Here is a 14,124-nt window from a genome sequence, read left to right as displayed (position 1 = left end):
CCCAACTGCATCTGAATGCCTGAAGGCTTTTGATTTGTTGCAGCATTATCTAGCGCCGTGCTCTGCTGGGCCTTACCGGCCGTGAGTTCCTCCTTACTCATAAGGTGCTACGGCAAAAGGGGAACATCTATAGTTTCAGGGCGATACACGACTTGATTAACCAAGAGCCGAGGTCTCACATGGTGAAGTGAGTTGCTGTGAGTTTTTTATCTTGATGAACTGGGGAAGGGTCTAGGAGGATAAGGTTGTGTGTCCGTCGGCTACTTCCAATGAGGCACTGCGTATTACGGCTGTCCGAGAATGGGTGCAGAAGAATCCTGATGGCATCTTCTCTGAAGTCATTCTTTTCGAGGAGAGCTTAAGAGATTCACTGCCTCCCCTTGGCCACATTCCTTCTAATGATAGGGTGACCATGGCTCGTCCTCGGGTTGTTCTTGCTCAGAAATGTCCCTTGGACCCTTTTCCTTCGGGTAAGAGGAAGAAGCCTCACCCAGAGGGCACCCTGGTTAACAACAGGCCCCCTTCCGGAGCTTTGATTCCTCCAAGACGGGAGTCAGCTACCCTAGAGGTCTGCCGCCCCGCTGCCTTGGTGAATTTGGTGAAGGTGCTGGCAAAGGACCAGCCGACGATCCCCTCAGCATCTCACTGTTAGCTAGTACTGCTAAGGTATCCACAGACAAGGTTAAGATGGATGCCCTAATCCAGGACATCTTTGTGGCCGAGGTTCTTGGGTGAACTGATGAGGAGCAATGTTCTACTTCATGGATTTCAGCACCTTTTTCACCTCACTCTGCCATCGGTAGCCACTCCTTCGAGGACAAGGTCACTAAGGAGGGGGCAGTAGCTTTTACTTCCAGCAATTGTGCTTATGGGCCACCCACTTCGAATCCATATATTATTAGTGGGTTAGGGACTCAACGGATCCCCATATCAGCGGAGTAAATTCAAACACATCCTTGGTGATCAAATAAGAAATTAGGTTGGTACAAAGACTAGAACAACCCCCCGTGAGTCAAGATGATAAGGCAGAGGCGAAGATGGAATCACAAAGCACGGGCAAAGCCTTCAAGAATGAGGATGAGAAGAAGAAGAAGCATTACGATCTACGGATCCTCAAGAATAAATATGAGGAAATAGCTCTGAAGATAGGTGCCTTTTCATCGATGGATCAACTGCTTACTATCATGAACTTACCATACATCGCAAAAATAATGACAGGTCCAAGGACCCTATTGAATACTTAGAAACATTCATAACTAATATGACGCTCCATGGATTTCACAACAAAATCGTGTGCTGAGCATTTCCTCTAACACTAAAGGGAGCCGCGCGCGAGTGGTTTGGAGCACTGCAACCAGGATCTATAAACACTTTCGAGGAGTTGGAGGCAATTCTTGACCCAATTCATGCCAAGTAAAAGAATAAGAATACCATTTGCATACCTGCTCATTGTGAAATAATGGGAGGATGATAGCTTGAGGGCTTGCCTCACCCGTTTTAACAAAAAATGCATGATGACAAACAATGAAGATGAAAAGATCACGTTGGTAGCCTTATTAGGAGGAATCCGGCCCAAAACTCCCTTTGTGGTTGAGCTGGTGAGAAAACATTCCACCACTCTACGAGAATTTATGGTCAGTGCCAACGATTTAGTTAATGCGAAAGGCACAATGTGGGTACTAACCGCATCGAGAAAATCAAAGATGGGGCAGCTGAAAGATCGATCTAGGAAAAGGGGACAAGGGAAAGATAGAGAAAAGGACTCAAGGATAAAGAAAAACCACATGAGAGCCGTCAAGACATAGGTCCCACAATGAGGATGACAAGCTCCAAGACTCAATATTCTAACAAGAATGTCCAGGAGAAGGCCAGGGAACCTCTCCAAGATGGCGACCGCATACCGTAGTACCAAAATTTCTTCACCTATCACAGTGTAGGGGGACATCAGGGGAGGATTGCCACACCCTAAAAAGAAGAATTGAGGAAATGCAAGGTAGCGGCAAGCTCGAGTGCTTAGTTGCTTGAAATACCACCCCCAAGAGACCAAATGAAAAAAAAAAAGGATCGGGAACAAAGACCTCGAGAAGTAGAAAAACCCCTAGAGAGCACCATGACCAAGTTCCTAGACGAATCATGGATCAGACTAACCCTCCCTTCAGAGAAATCAGCACAATCACTGGAGGATTTGCCAAGGGTGGCCCCATCTCCTCTGGGTGAAAGGCATATGCACGCCAAGCCAGGTACGTGAAAATTTTCAACATTAGGAGACTGGCAAAGCAACCGAAGTCACAACCAATGATGACAATATCCTTCAGTGATGACGAATGCAAGGGGGTAGTCTACCAGCACGATGACCCGTTGGTAGTAACCATGTTGGTGGCTAATTGCACCACGTGAAGGATACTTATCGACAATGGTAGTTCAGTTGACGTCCACTTTTGGTACTTGTTCATGAAGACGGGGATAAGCCAAAGCAGATTATGCTCAGTGTCCACCCTGTTGAAAGGGTTTGCTAATGCAACCTACAGGCTCGATCACCCTACCGGTGTTAGCAGGGTTTGATCCCTACACAACCACCACGATGACAGATTTTTTAATGCTTAGAACCCGATCATCATACAATGCCATCATTGGGCGACCAATATTGAACGCTCTCAGGTCGGTTACCTCTACATACCACCTAAAAATGAAATTTTCCACAGAAGCAAGGATAGGGAAAGTTCACGCCGAGCAAGTGCTTGCCCAAGAATGTTACATATAGGAACTCAGAGACAGAGAGAATGAGGTTAGAATGGTCAAGTCTCCGGTAGTAAACGACCCTTTTCCACCTCTTTCACCAGAGATAATTTTGCACGAAGTAGAAACAAGTGATGAAGAAGCCCTGCAGCGGGGTGAGGTCAATGAGCCTCTCAAGCTAGTCGGCGTGGACTCGATCACCCTGAAGCTACAATAAGGATCAAAACTAGAATGAAAGGCAAAGAAAGGTAACGATTGAGGTAGCTCCTGGCCAAACATCGTGATATCTTTGCCTGGAGCCACGAGGACATGATCGGAATCGATGAAAATTTTATAAGACACCGGTTGACTATCAACCCAGATGTACGGCCAATTAAGCAAAGAAAAGGGAGCTTTAGTACCGATAAGTACGCAACCATTGCAGAAGAGGTTGACCGACTCTTAGCATCCGGTATCATCAGGGAAACCCACAACCTTGAATGGCTCTCGAACTTAGTACTCGTGAAGAAGCCAAACAGGAGGTGGTGAATGTGTGTGGATTTTACTTATCTCAACAAAGCTTGTCTAAAGGATCACTTTCCCCTAACCCGAATAGAGGATCTGAGGGAAGCTTTTAGAGTGTCGCGGCAATACAAAATGAAACTCGGCCCGAAAAAATGCGCATTCAGACTATAATTGGGGCAGTTCCTAGACTTCATGGTATCAGAACGAGGAATTGAAGCCAATCCGGAAAAAGTACAGGCGATTTTTGGGATGGAGCCACAAAGGAACCTAATTTAAGTGTAGAAGCTAACTGGGAAAATAGTTGCGCTCAATAGATTCGTGTCAAGGTTGACTGACAGATGCATGTCGTTCTTTTGAGTCTTAAGGAAGGTATAAAGCTGGGAGGCCAAGTGCGAAAAAGCGCTTGAACAACTTAAGGAATACTTGGCACATCCTCCACAATTAAGCCAAATCAAGTAGGGAGAGCCCCTAGTCATATATTTGCTGGTCACACTTGATGCAGTATCCACCGCCCAAATACATGAGGGGGGAGGCTTACAGAGGCTAGTATACTCTATAAGCTGAGCCCTGAGAGGAGCCAAGACACAGTACCCCAAAGTGGAAATGATGGCATTCGCATTAGTAATAGCCACCCGCCGACTACGACCTTACTTCTAGGCACACCCCATAAAGGTAGTAACAACATAACCCTTGTAGAAGATGCTGCAACGGCCAAACACTTCGGGCCGCCTAGTAAAGTAGTCAATTGAACTAAGCAAGTTCAATATTGACTATATTCCTTGGAAAGGGCAAGTCCTCGCTAATTTTGTAAATGAATTCTCCAATTTCCCTAAAGAAATGTTGCAGCCTCCTGTGGGGAAACCATGGCAAGTGTGCGTCGATGACTTGTCCTGCATAATAGGAGGGGGAGTAGAGGTCTATGTAGTTTCGAAAGATAACATTGAAGCATACTATTCAATAAGGCTGGAATTCAAAGTCAACAATAACAAGGCCTCCCATGAAGCAGTATTGGTAGGACTCGCCATAGTAAGAGCCTCGAGAGCAGCCGAGGTCAGCATGAAAGTTGACTCTCAAGTGGTAGTCGGCCAAATAATAGGAGAATATCTAGCAAAAAGCAAAAAGCCAAAAAAATACCTACAACGAGTCTATGAAGTGCGCGATCACCTCCATTACTTCTGAATCAGCCACATCCCAAGGGAGGATAGATGGAAAGCTGACAAACTAGCGTGAGCAACATCCGGGAAAGATGAAATTGTTTTACAATGGGGGGTGATCACACTTACAATAGAAGTCCCAATTATCAGGCTTGAGGTCTAAAAAATAAACACAGACACCATAATGGATGAGCGACATCATCAAGTTTTTAACTACCGGGGAACTCCCACCTAGTAAGGAAGAAGTAAGGAAAATTAAGAACAAGGCTACCCGGTTTACCATGATTGGTGGCACACTATATCAATGGGGTTTCTCACCCCCCCCCCCCTCCTAAGATGTGTATAAAAAAAAGGCCCAATACGTCATGGAAGAAGTACATAGTGGAATTTGCGAAAATCATTAAGAAGGAAGAGCTCAGGTGGCTAAGGTCATGAGGGTCGGGTACTATTGTCCACACACCCTTAAATAACTCAAGGAATTCACTAGGAAGTGCATCCAATACCAGCGGCATGCACTAATCTTGAGCAACCCGCCTACGAAATTGACATCAGTCACATCCCCTTAGCCATTTGCCTAGTGGGGAGTGGATTTGGTAGGTCCCATGCCACCAAGTAAAGGAGGAATGAAGTTCATCATCGTCATCAACGATTACTTCACAAAAAAAGTTGAGGCCGAGGCAATGGCAACGATAACCTCGCAAAATGTTACCAAGTTTCTGTGGAAAACCATCATATGCCGATTTAGGATACCACAGAGCATCATCTCGGACAACGGCATGCAGTTTGACTCTGGGCACTACTAGAACTGTTATGCCAAACTCGAAATCAAGGTCAAGTATTCCTCCCCCAGATCTTCTCAGGCCAACAGGGAAGTTGAGGCGATAAATAAAATGATAATGGGCATACTAAAGAAGTGGCTTGGAGAAAATAAGGAAAAAACATCAAAGCACTGGAAGAAGGCCTCGACTTGATGAAATAAAAAAGAATCGATGCAGAGAATAAAGCAATTGCTAACAAAAGGAAGACGTGGTTGTATTTCAATAAGAGGGTCAATGCAAGGTCCTTCAACGTAGAAGACATAGTCTTGAAGAAAGTTGGAGTCACCACCACAGAAGAGGGAAAACTAGGACCATGATGGGAAGGTCCCTACGTTGTCGTAGCTAGCCATAGATCGGGTTCGTACAACCTCAAAGATACCCAAAGGAAGGACCTACCCCACCCATGGAATGTTGAACACCTAAGAAATTACTTTGTATAAATTTCCATGTAATCATGTCATTGTAATAAAAGGGTAGTTTGCTTCCATTGTCTCCACTAGCACCTCGTGACCGAAGAAGAAAACAACTCAATGGAGTGTGTCTCTCCTAGCCCTTTAATCACAGTTGAGGCAACGTCCCGCCAAACACAAGTCAAGTGTCTTTTCACACACCTGGCAAACAAAGGAGGAAAAACCTCAATGAAGTATTTCTCTCATCGCCCTTTAAGCACGGTCGAGGCAACTTCCTCCCAAACACAATTTGAGTTTCTCCACTTGCACTTGGTGACCAAAAGAGGAAACAACTCAATGGAATGTTTCTCTCCTCACCCCTTGAGTGAGGTAGAGGCAACGTTTCACGAAATAGAAGCTGAGTGTCTCCACTCTTACCTGGCGATCAAATGAGGAAACAACTCAACAGTGTGTTTCTCTCCTTGCCCCTTATGCGAGGTGAAGGCAACCTCCTGCCAAATACAAGTCGAGTGGCTTCACTCGCACCTCAAGACCAAAGGAGGAAATAACTCAACGGAGTGTTTCTCTCCTCGCCCCTTAAGGGCAGCCTAGGAAACCTCCTACCAAACACAACCCGAGTGTCTCCACTTGCACCTAATGACCAAACGAGGAAACAAATCAACATAGTGTTTCCATCCTCGCCCCTTAAGGGTGGTCGAGGCAACCTCCTGCCAAACACAAGTCAAGCGTTTTCACTTGTACCTAGCAACCGAAAGAGGAAACAACTCAACAGCGCGTTTCTCTCCTCACCCCTTAAGCGTGGTCATGGCAGCCTCCTGCCAAACACAAGTCAAGTATCTACATTCGCACCTGGCAACTAAAAGAGGAAACAACTCAACAAGGTGTTTCTTTCCTTGCCTCTTAAGGGTGAAAGAGGCAACCTCCTACTGAACACAAGCCAAGTGTCTCCACTTGCACTTGGCAACCAAATAAGGAAACAACTCAACAAAGTGTTTCTCTCATCACCCCTTAACCATGGTCGAGGCAGCCTCTCACCAAACACAATCCCATGTGTTTTTTCCTTTTATAGTGGTTAATTAAGGGAAAAAAAAATTTTTCTTTTTTTTTTTTTCAAAATTTTCCTTTTATTTGGAAAATTTCATTTTTTTGAAATTTAAGAATGCTCAAAAACAAAATCCATCAAGATGAACAATATCAGCCATACTTCAAAGATTGTATTGGAGCTATTGATGGAACCCATGCGCAAGTTACGATTTCTCCAACAAACCAAATTTCATTTATTGATAGAAAAGGGATATCTACTTAGAATATCATGGCAATTTGTGATTTTCATATGCTCTTCTTCACCTTTGTTTTGGGTAGATGGAAAACTGTAGCACATGATAAACATATTTTTATGGGAGCTATTCGAAAGGAGGAATTGTGCTTTTCACATCCACCTAGAGATTTGAATTTAATAAGAATGACATTAATGAACTAAATAAGATAATAAATGATTTTTTCATTACTTTTGATTAATTGTCATTTATTGTATATCGATAAATATTACTTGTTAGATTATGGATATTCTCATATGAATGGATACATGGGGCCATACAGAAGGGAACTAAATCATGTATTGGACTTTTGCTGTGTAACTGATCAATGTGAGTGAGTGAAATATTTAATCATGCACATTCGTCGCTTAGATGCACTATTGAGAGAAGATTTGGAGTTTGCAAAAATAGATAGAAGATATTGGATTGTATGCCAAATTTTTGTTTTGATAAACAAGTTAAAATTGTCGTGGCAGATATGGCTATTCATAATTTTATATTAAACCATGCATTGAAGGATCTTAAGTTCAACTTATACAATGATGTCGAGGATTATCTACGTCATGATAGTATAGAGGACAAAGAAGCAGAAGAATACTCACGCCTGAAACAATCAGCGATATCAAGTGAAAATGCTATGAATATTGAGCGTAATTGTATTGCTCCTTTTTTTTTCATTATACTTATGGAAAATTGTATTATACTATTTTCATTGATATTTGATTATAAGATTTTATTTCTATCAAGGATATTGTCATAATTTGTGAAAAATTAAATGACGTTTTATGTCATTTCTGCCTCAAAAAAATATTTTTTTAATTTATTTCCAAACAAATCTAATATTTTTTTTTCTCGGCAAGCAAGCATTTATAGATAAACTAATGGATACAAGACAAAAGTTCAGTGGGGTGGGAGTCCCCTACAGTCTTCCCAATGCCAACACACATTACAACACAAAAGTAAAAACACAAAGGGGTTGATCGGAGCCAGAAAATTGACTCGCACCCAATTCCCACAAAGGGAGACCGCTTGGTGACGGTTTTTATATAGTCTAATGAACAGACTATTAAACTGCAGCTAGAAGCCATAGTACGAAGGGGTGTGCTTCAACGTGTTGGTCTGGATAGGCTGAAAGGAATTGTCACATCCATTTTCACTCGATCTTCGGGTAGGGAAAGTGGGAACATAGTGTAGCAACCAAAAACTCAGACGAATCGTCGGCGAGGGGCCACCACTGGCTGTGGCGGCGTGTGTAGTACATGCGCACACCTGGAGAGGATTGGAAGGATGGAACAGGAAGATCCGACGCTGCTTATCCCGACGGTGCCGCGCATGGCAGTAGGAAGCTTCCGCAGGCGTGGCGGCCTGTGAAACTCGAGCACGACATAGACTGTGCGTGAAATTTATGCACCACTTGAATGGGCAGATTTCTTCTACCATCTTGAAGATCAGCGAAAAACTAACATAAAAATTAGTGAAAGAAAATCCTAAACAGAGACTAAGGTTGGCGAGGGAGGGAGGTGGGTGAAGCCAAAGCTTCAACCCCCCTCCCCCTAGTGAATAGATCAACTCCTGGAGGCGGCGATTTGTTTTCGAAAGCGAGAGAGAAAACGAGAGAAAATGGGCTAAAATGTAATATATTTAAAAGTGCTTTAGACATATTGTTACCAAACAGTAAATAACTTTTTAATAGTAGAGTTTATTACTTTAACCTCTAAGCTATAAGTCTTAAGCAAAAAGTTATATTATTCTCAAAGACTAAGTAACTAGAGAGAGAAACTCCAACTTCTCTTTAAAAACTCTTCCATTTTGAAATTAGTTTGAGGGGGTGGGAGCTTTGGCTCCTCCGCCCTCACTTCCCTTTGTCCATATAATTAGCTTAGAAAACAAAGATTCATCAGCCAACAAGATTTTTCAGTTTGCAATACATACATCTATCATACCTCATATGATTCTATCCCTATTAAAGATTCAATTTTAAAGCAAGTCGAGACGAAATATTACAACATAAATTATCTAGAACTGGAGACTCATATGATTATTCATACTCTTCCTATGCTGCACTCATATATATTTATATGTGAGCGGAGGAAAAGTTCATATGAACCACCATAAAAGCATCAAACTCCCCCTTACAAAAATGTTAACCCCAAGTAAGTCTGCATATTTAATTGCATGAACGTGGCTTCTCTTGACAGATTCCCCCTAAATGTGAACAGGTGCGCACACTACTAATTATATATATATATATATATATATATATAATCAGGTGGAAATTAAAGAAATTTATATTTCTTGTAGAATATACATGGCTTCTGGTGTTTGGTGATTAACTTTCTCGTCGTGATTATAGCCTATAGGTGCATGCTTCTTGTGTGTTATATTGTCACATACTATAAAGATGCAAAGGCAAACCCAATATTGATAAATAAGCAGAAGGTTTCTTATCCTACTTTCTCACGAAACAGAAGATGAATACAAGGAAAAGAAGCATGAAGACACTGCACAAGTACACCACAGCATGCAGAAAATACTATGCAACAAGCACGTTGATGAAAAGCACAATGCAGCAGCTGAAAAGTATAAAGCACTGGCACAGAAAAGGAAAGCAACAAAAGGAAAGCACGGGAAGAAAGGTCAACCTTAAAAGCTGCACTGACTACACACAAAAGCAAATAAAGTGATGAAAAGAAATGTCAAAGAAACAGACTGCAGTAGATTTCTTGTATAGCAGTAGAAAATAAAAAGTTAACTTTAGGACTCTTCCTTTTGATCCTTTCGATTTTCTTCTGTAATGTATATATATATGTGGCAGAACCTTGTATCAACTCAACTTAAGAATATATGAGAATAAGTTTTTCTCTATATTGTAATTTCATCTCAAGTTCTTGTTTCATTTTTAACATGGTATCAGAGACGGCTATTTGTCTTGCTCTGTTTGCTTAAATCTGCAAACAAATTTCATCTGTTAAGCCATGACATCCTCCTCTTCCTCTTTCCATTGCCGAGGACCCAAACAGTCCATTCTTCCTACATCACAATGACAATGCCAACACTGTCATTGTGTCACTCCCATTAACTGTTTCAATTTATATATCTTGGAGCAGATCATTTCTGCTCTCTATTTCAATAAAAAAAAAGATAGGCTTCTTGGATGGCACCATTAATACTCCTGAGTTGTCAGACCCCTCATATGTGTTGTGGCTGAGATGCAACAACATTTTGTTGGCTTGGATCCTGAATTCTGTTTCAAAGGATATTGCTTCTAATGTATTTTTCATGACCTCAGCTAAGCAGGTTTGGGACAAACTCAAAAAACAATTTGCTCAACCTGACAAAGCTCTAATTTATCACCTCCAGCACAAGCTCAGTAGCATTGTTCAAGGGCATCTCTCTATAAGTGATTACTTCACACAACTTAATGCTATTTGGGAAGAACTACACAGTTATAGACCACTCCCTTGTTGTTCTTGTGGAAAGTGCACTTGTGATGCCTTAAAAACTGTCGGTGAAGTTCAACAAGGAGATTATGTTTTTAAGTTTTTGATGGGCTTAAATGATAGCTATGATTCTATGAGGGGGCAAATCATTTTACTAGTCTCTTACCTTCATTAGATAAGACCTTTTCACTGATTTTGCAAGAAGAAAGACAAAGACAGGCAAGAAATACAGCTCTACGCATCTCAGAATCTTTTGCACTTTTAGCCTACCAAAATCTCCCAAAGAAAAGGAAACAATCAGACCTAATTTGTCACCATTGTGGTAAAGTTGGACACACGAAGGATAAGTGCTATAAATTAGTAGGATTCTCACCAAACTTTAAATTTACCAAAACTAAGTTTGGAAGTAAATTTGCTACATCATATTCTGCAAATCAAGTTGTTGCACATGTTGTCTCTTCACCTTAGGAAGCACCTGCTCCAAATGCTTCTCAATTGAATCTCTCTCAGGCACAAGCACAACATCACATGGCTCTCATCAATGCTCAATTCCCTCAGCTGAGCTTGGAACAAACCAAGCCAATTCTGCCTACTCCTACTCCTACTTCTGCTTCTGCTAAACCAGACACTCCTGAAACCAGCTCTTCAATCACACCTTACTCAAACTTAGCAGGCCCTCTCTTCATGGATGACGATTGGACTTGCTAAAGTCCATGTTGGCCTGTATTACCTACTGTCTTGTCCTCATAACAACAACATCAACCTATCTTCAATTCTCTCCAATCAAACTCAAGTCAATCAAGCTACCACAACAAGTTTTTGATCTATGGCACTTTAGATTAGGACATTTATCTTCACAAAGGTTGAGTTTAATTCATTCTCATATTCCTGATGTAAAGTCCAAGGATCATTCTCATTATAAAATCTGTCATTTGACCAAGCAAAGGCATCTTTCTTTTCCTTTAAGTGTATCCTCTGGTTCACTCCCTTTTGACTTAATACACTGTAATATATGAGGACCATATGCTCAAGCGTCACTTCAAGGTTTTCATTACTTTCTAACTATTGTGGATGATTTTTCTACAGTGTGATACCTTATATGATATCGATAAGGGTAGGTGGTGTATGGGATGTCACATTGCTTGGGAATGTGAAATTCTTGCTCTTTATAAGGTTCCAATGAGGCTTCAATTGTATTATTGACTAGTTCTTTTGGAGTATAGGTCATGTGGTTTGGGCCTTCCATTGAGGCATTACAAATGGTATTAGAGCCTATCCCAACCAGAAATGTGGGACTTGAGCCATGCCACCTACAAATGAACAGGCCCGATGAGGATGTTTAGAATTTAAGGGGGGTAGATTGTGATACCCCATATGATATGGATAAGGGTAGGTGGTGTATGAGATCCCACATTCTTTGGGAAGGAGAAGTTCTTGCTCTTTCTAAGGTTCCAATAAGGCTCCAATTGTATCATTGACTAGTCCTTTTGGAGTATAGGTCATGTGGTTTGGGTCTTCCATTGGGGTGTTACATTAGCTCCCTCATCTTTTGCATGGTGGCCTTTGCTTTATCTAAAGATTTATGTTCTGCATAGCAGTTTAACAGAGCACCATATACTTGGATGGTGATTCTTGAAGTGTCAGGGATGCCATCAATATACTTCTCTGCTTCTTCTAGGCCATGAACTTTTGAGATCAAATCTAGCCGAATCGCAATATCTCCAGGGGATAGGTCATGGTTCCTTTGCTCACTCAACCATTCATATATCTAATACAAAACAAGATCAAGGAGCATTAATATGAAGATTATGGTCACATTACCATTGTGACAAACAAGGATGGTTAAGTGAAATACTCTCCTATACAATTTCTCAAAGCAACTTCCCTGTAATCACAACCACAAGGGTGGCCGATGTTTCAACTAAAAGGGAAACCAAGTTTCAACCATAAAAACCAATGCTAGAATTATCTAATTGAGAGGTAATTTTCCCAAACTTATGATTCAAGTAGCAAAAATATGAGAGACAATAATTGGAGAAGGAACAAGAGTTATCAATAGAAACGTAAACTTGATTATGCGTATATTTTTGGCTAACAGGTAATTTTCTCAAACTTATTATTAATGTCATAATAAGACTTGAGAGATATATCCAAGTTGTTCCCTGTGACTTCCTTTATTCAAATTTCTATTTTTATTTTCTAAGTAGGCAAAATTTTATTGAAGGCCCAAAGTGCACAACCCAAGTACATAGGAAGCATAAAGAAGGAAAAATAGGTTTCTTCCTTTGTTCTGTTTTATTATTATTATTATGATAGGTCCCAAATACAGAAAATACAAATACTAAAGAAAAATACTCTCTTTGGGTGAGAATGTACCACATATTTGATTAAACTTGCATAATCCATTAATAATTCTTGGCTGCTTAAATAGCATAGCCACATACACTTCAAACAAAAATAAAAGGAAAACTTATTAACTAATAACTGACCACAATGCACATAAAATAGAGCATGCAAATCTGTAAAAACAGAACAAAACTAATAGAAATAAAATGACGTAAAACTCGCAACCACTAAAGACCCATTCGACTTCTGCATGTTCAGCCACGACCCAGTCCATGCTACGTTGTTCTTCACTTCGCTTAATGGTCCCATCCACTGTCTACGTTGCATGCATACAAGATCTTCACGTAATGACCCAGTCCACGTTGCATGCATACGACGAGATTTGGCTTTGGTTTCTCTTAGACTTAGGTGGCCTATCAGTACTTCCCCCATTAAGTGGATCCTTGTCCTCAAGGTCCACACTTGGGAACATTTGCAGCAGCTTTTTCATCTAGCCAATTGCTGGTGGACCTGGACCCATATGAAGGTCGTTCGCTGCTGGTATAGGTGCAGCTTCAAGAGTACCATATCGCCGATTTCGAACGAAACATCCCTCTTCAGTTGGGGGCTCTTCGGTGACATCTTCATAGATAATGTTGCTACTGCCATCGTATCCTTCCAGCATGAGTAGGCGTGACCCTTGACACCGGTTATCTACAGTAAAATGCTCATTACAATTAAAACATAGACCTTGAGCACGCCTCTGCTGCATTTCATCCCAAGTCATTCGCCGAACAGGAGCTGCAGGTGCGGCTGGTGATGCCCTAGTAAATTTTGAAGAGCTAACGGGGCTCTCACTGCTGGTGGACCTGGACCCATATGAAGGTCGTTCGCTGCTGGTATAGGTGCAGCTTCAAGAGTACCATATCGCCGATTTCGAACGAAACATCCCTCTTCAGTTGGTGGCTCTTCGGTGACATCTTCATAGATAATGTTGCTACTGCCATCGTATCCTTCCAGCATGAGTAGGCGTGACCCTTGACACCGGTTATCTACAGTAAAATGCTCATTACAATTAAAACATAGACCTTGAGCACGCCTCTGCTGCATTTCATCCCAAGTCATTCGCCGAACAGGAGCTGCAGGTGCGGCTGGTGATGCCCGAGTAAATTTTGAAGAGCTAACGGGGCTCTCACTAGTGGTCGAGGAGGTACACACGTCCCTTGTCTCGATAGTTGATCATTTTTCATTCGCGAGAAGCTGATAGCATCCTTTAACGTTCGGGGTTTAAACATTCGGATACCATTCGAAATTCCTGACTTTAGACCACCCATAAATGTCCCAACCAGTACCTTCTGAGTCCATCCTCATACCTTGTTGCCCAAATGTTCGAATTCATGCTGGTAATCACGTAGAGAACC

Source organism: Juglans regia, chromosome 1 (assembly GCF_001411555.2).
Source record: "Juglans regia cultivar Chandler chromosome 1, Walnut 2.0, whole genome shotgun sequence".
Taxonomy (NCBI): domain Eukaryota; kingdom Viridiplantae; phylum Streptophyta; class Magnoliopsida; order Fagales; family Juglandaceae; genus Juglans; species Juglans regia.
The sequence above is the reverse complement of the archived record's forward strand: the minus strand, read 5'-3'. Positions refer to the sequence as shown.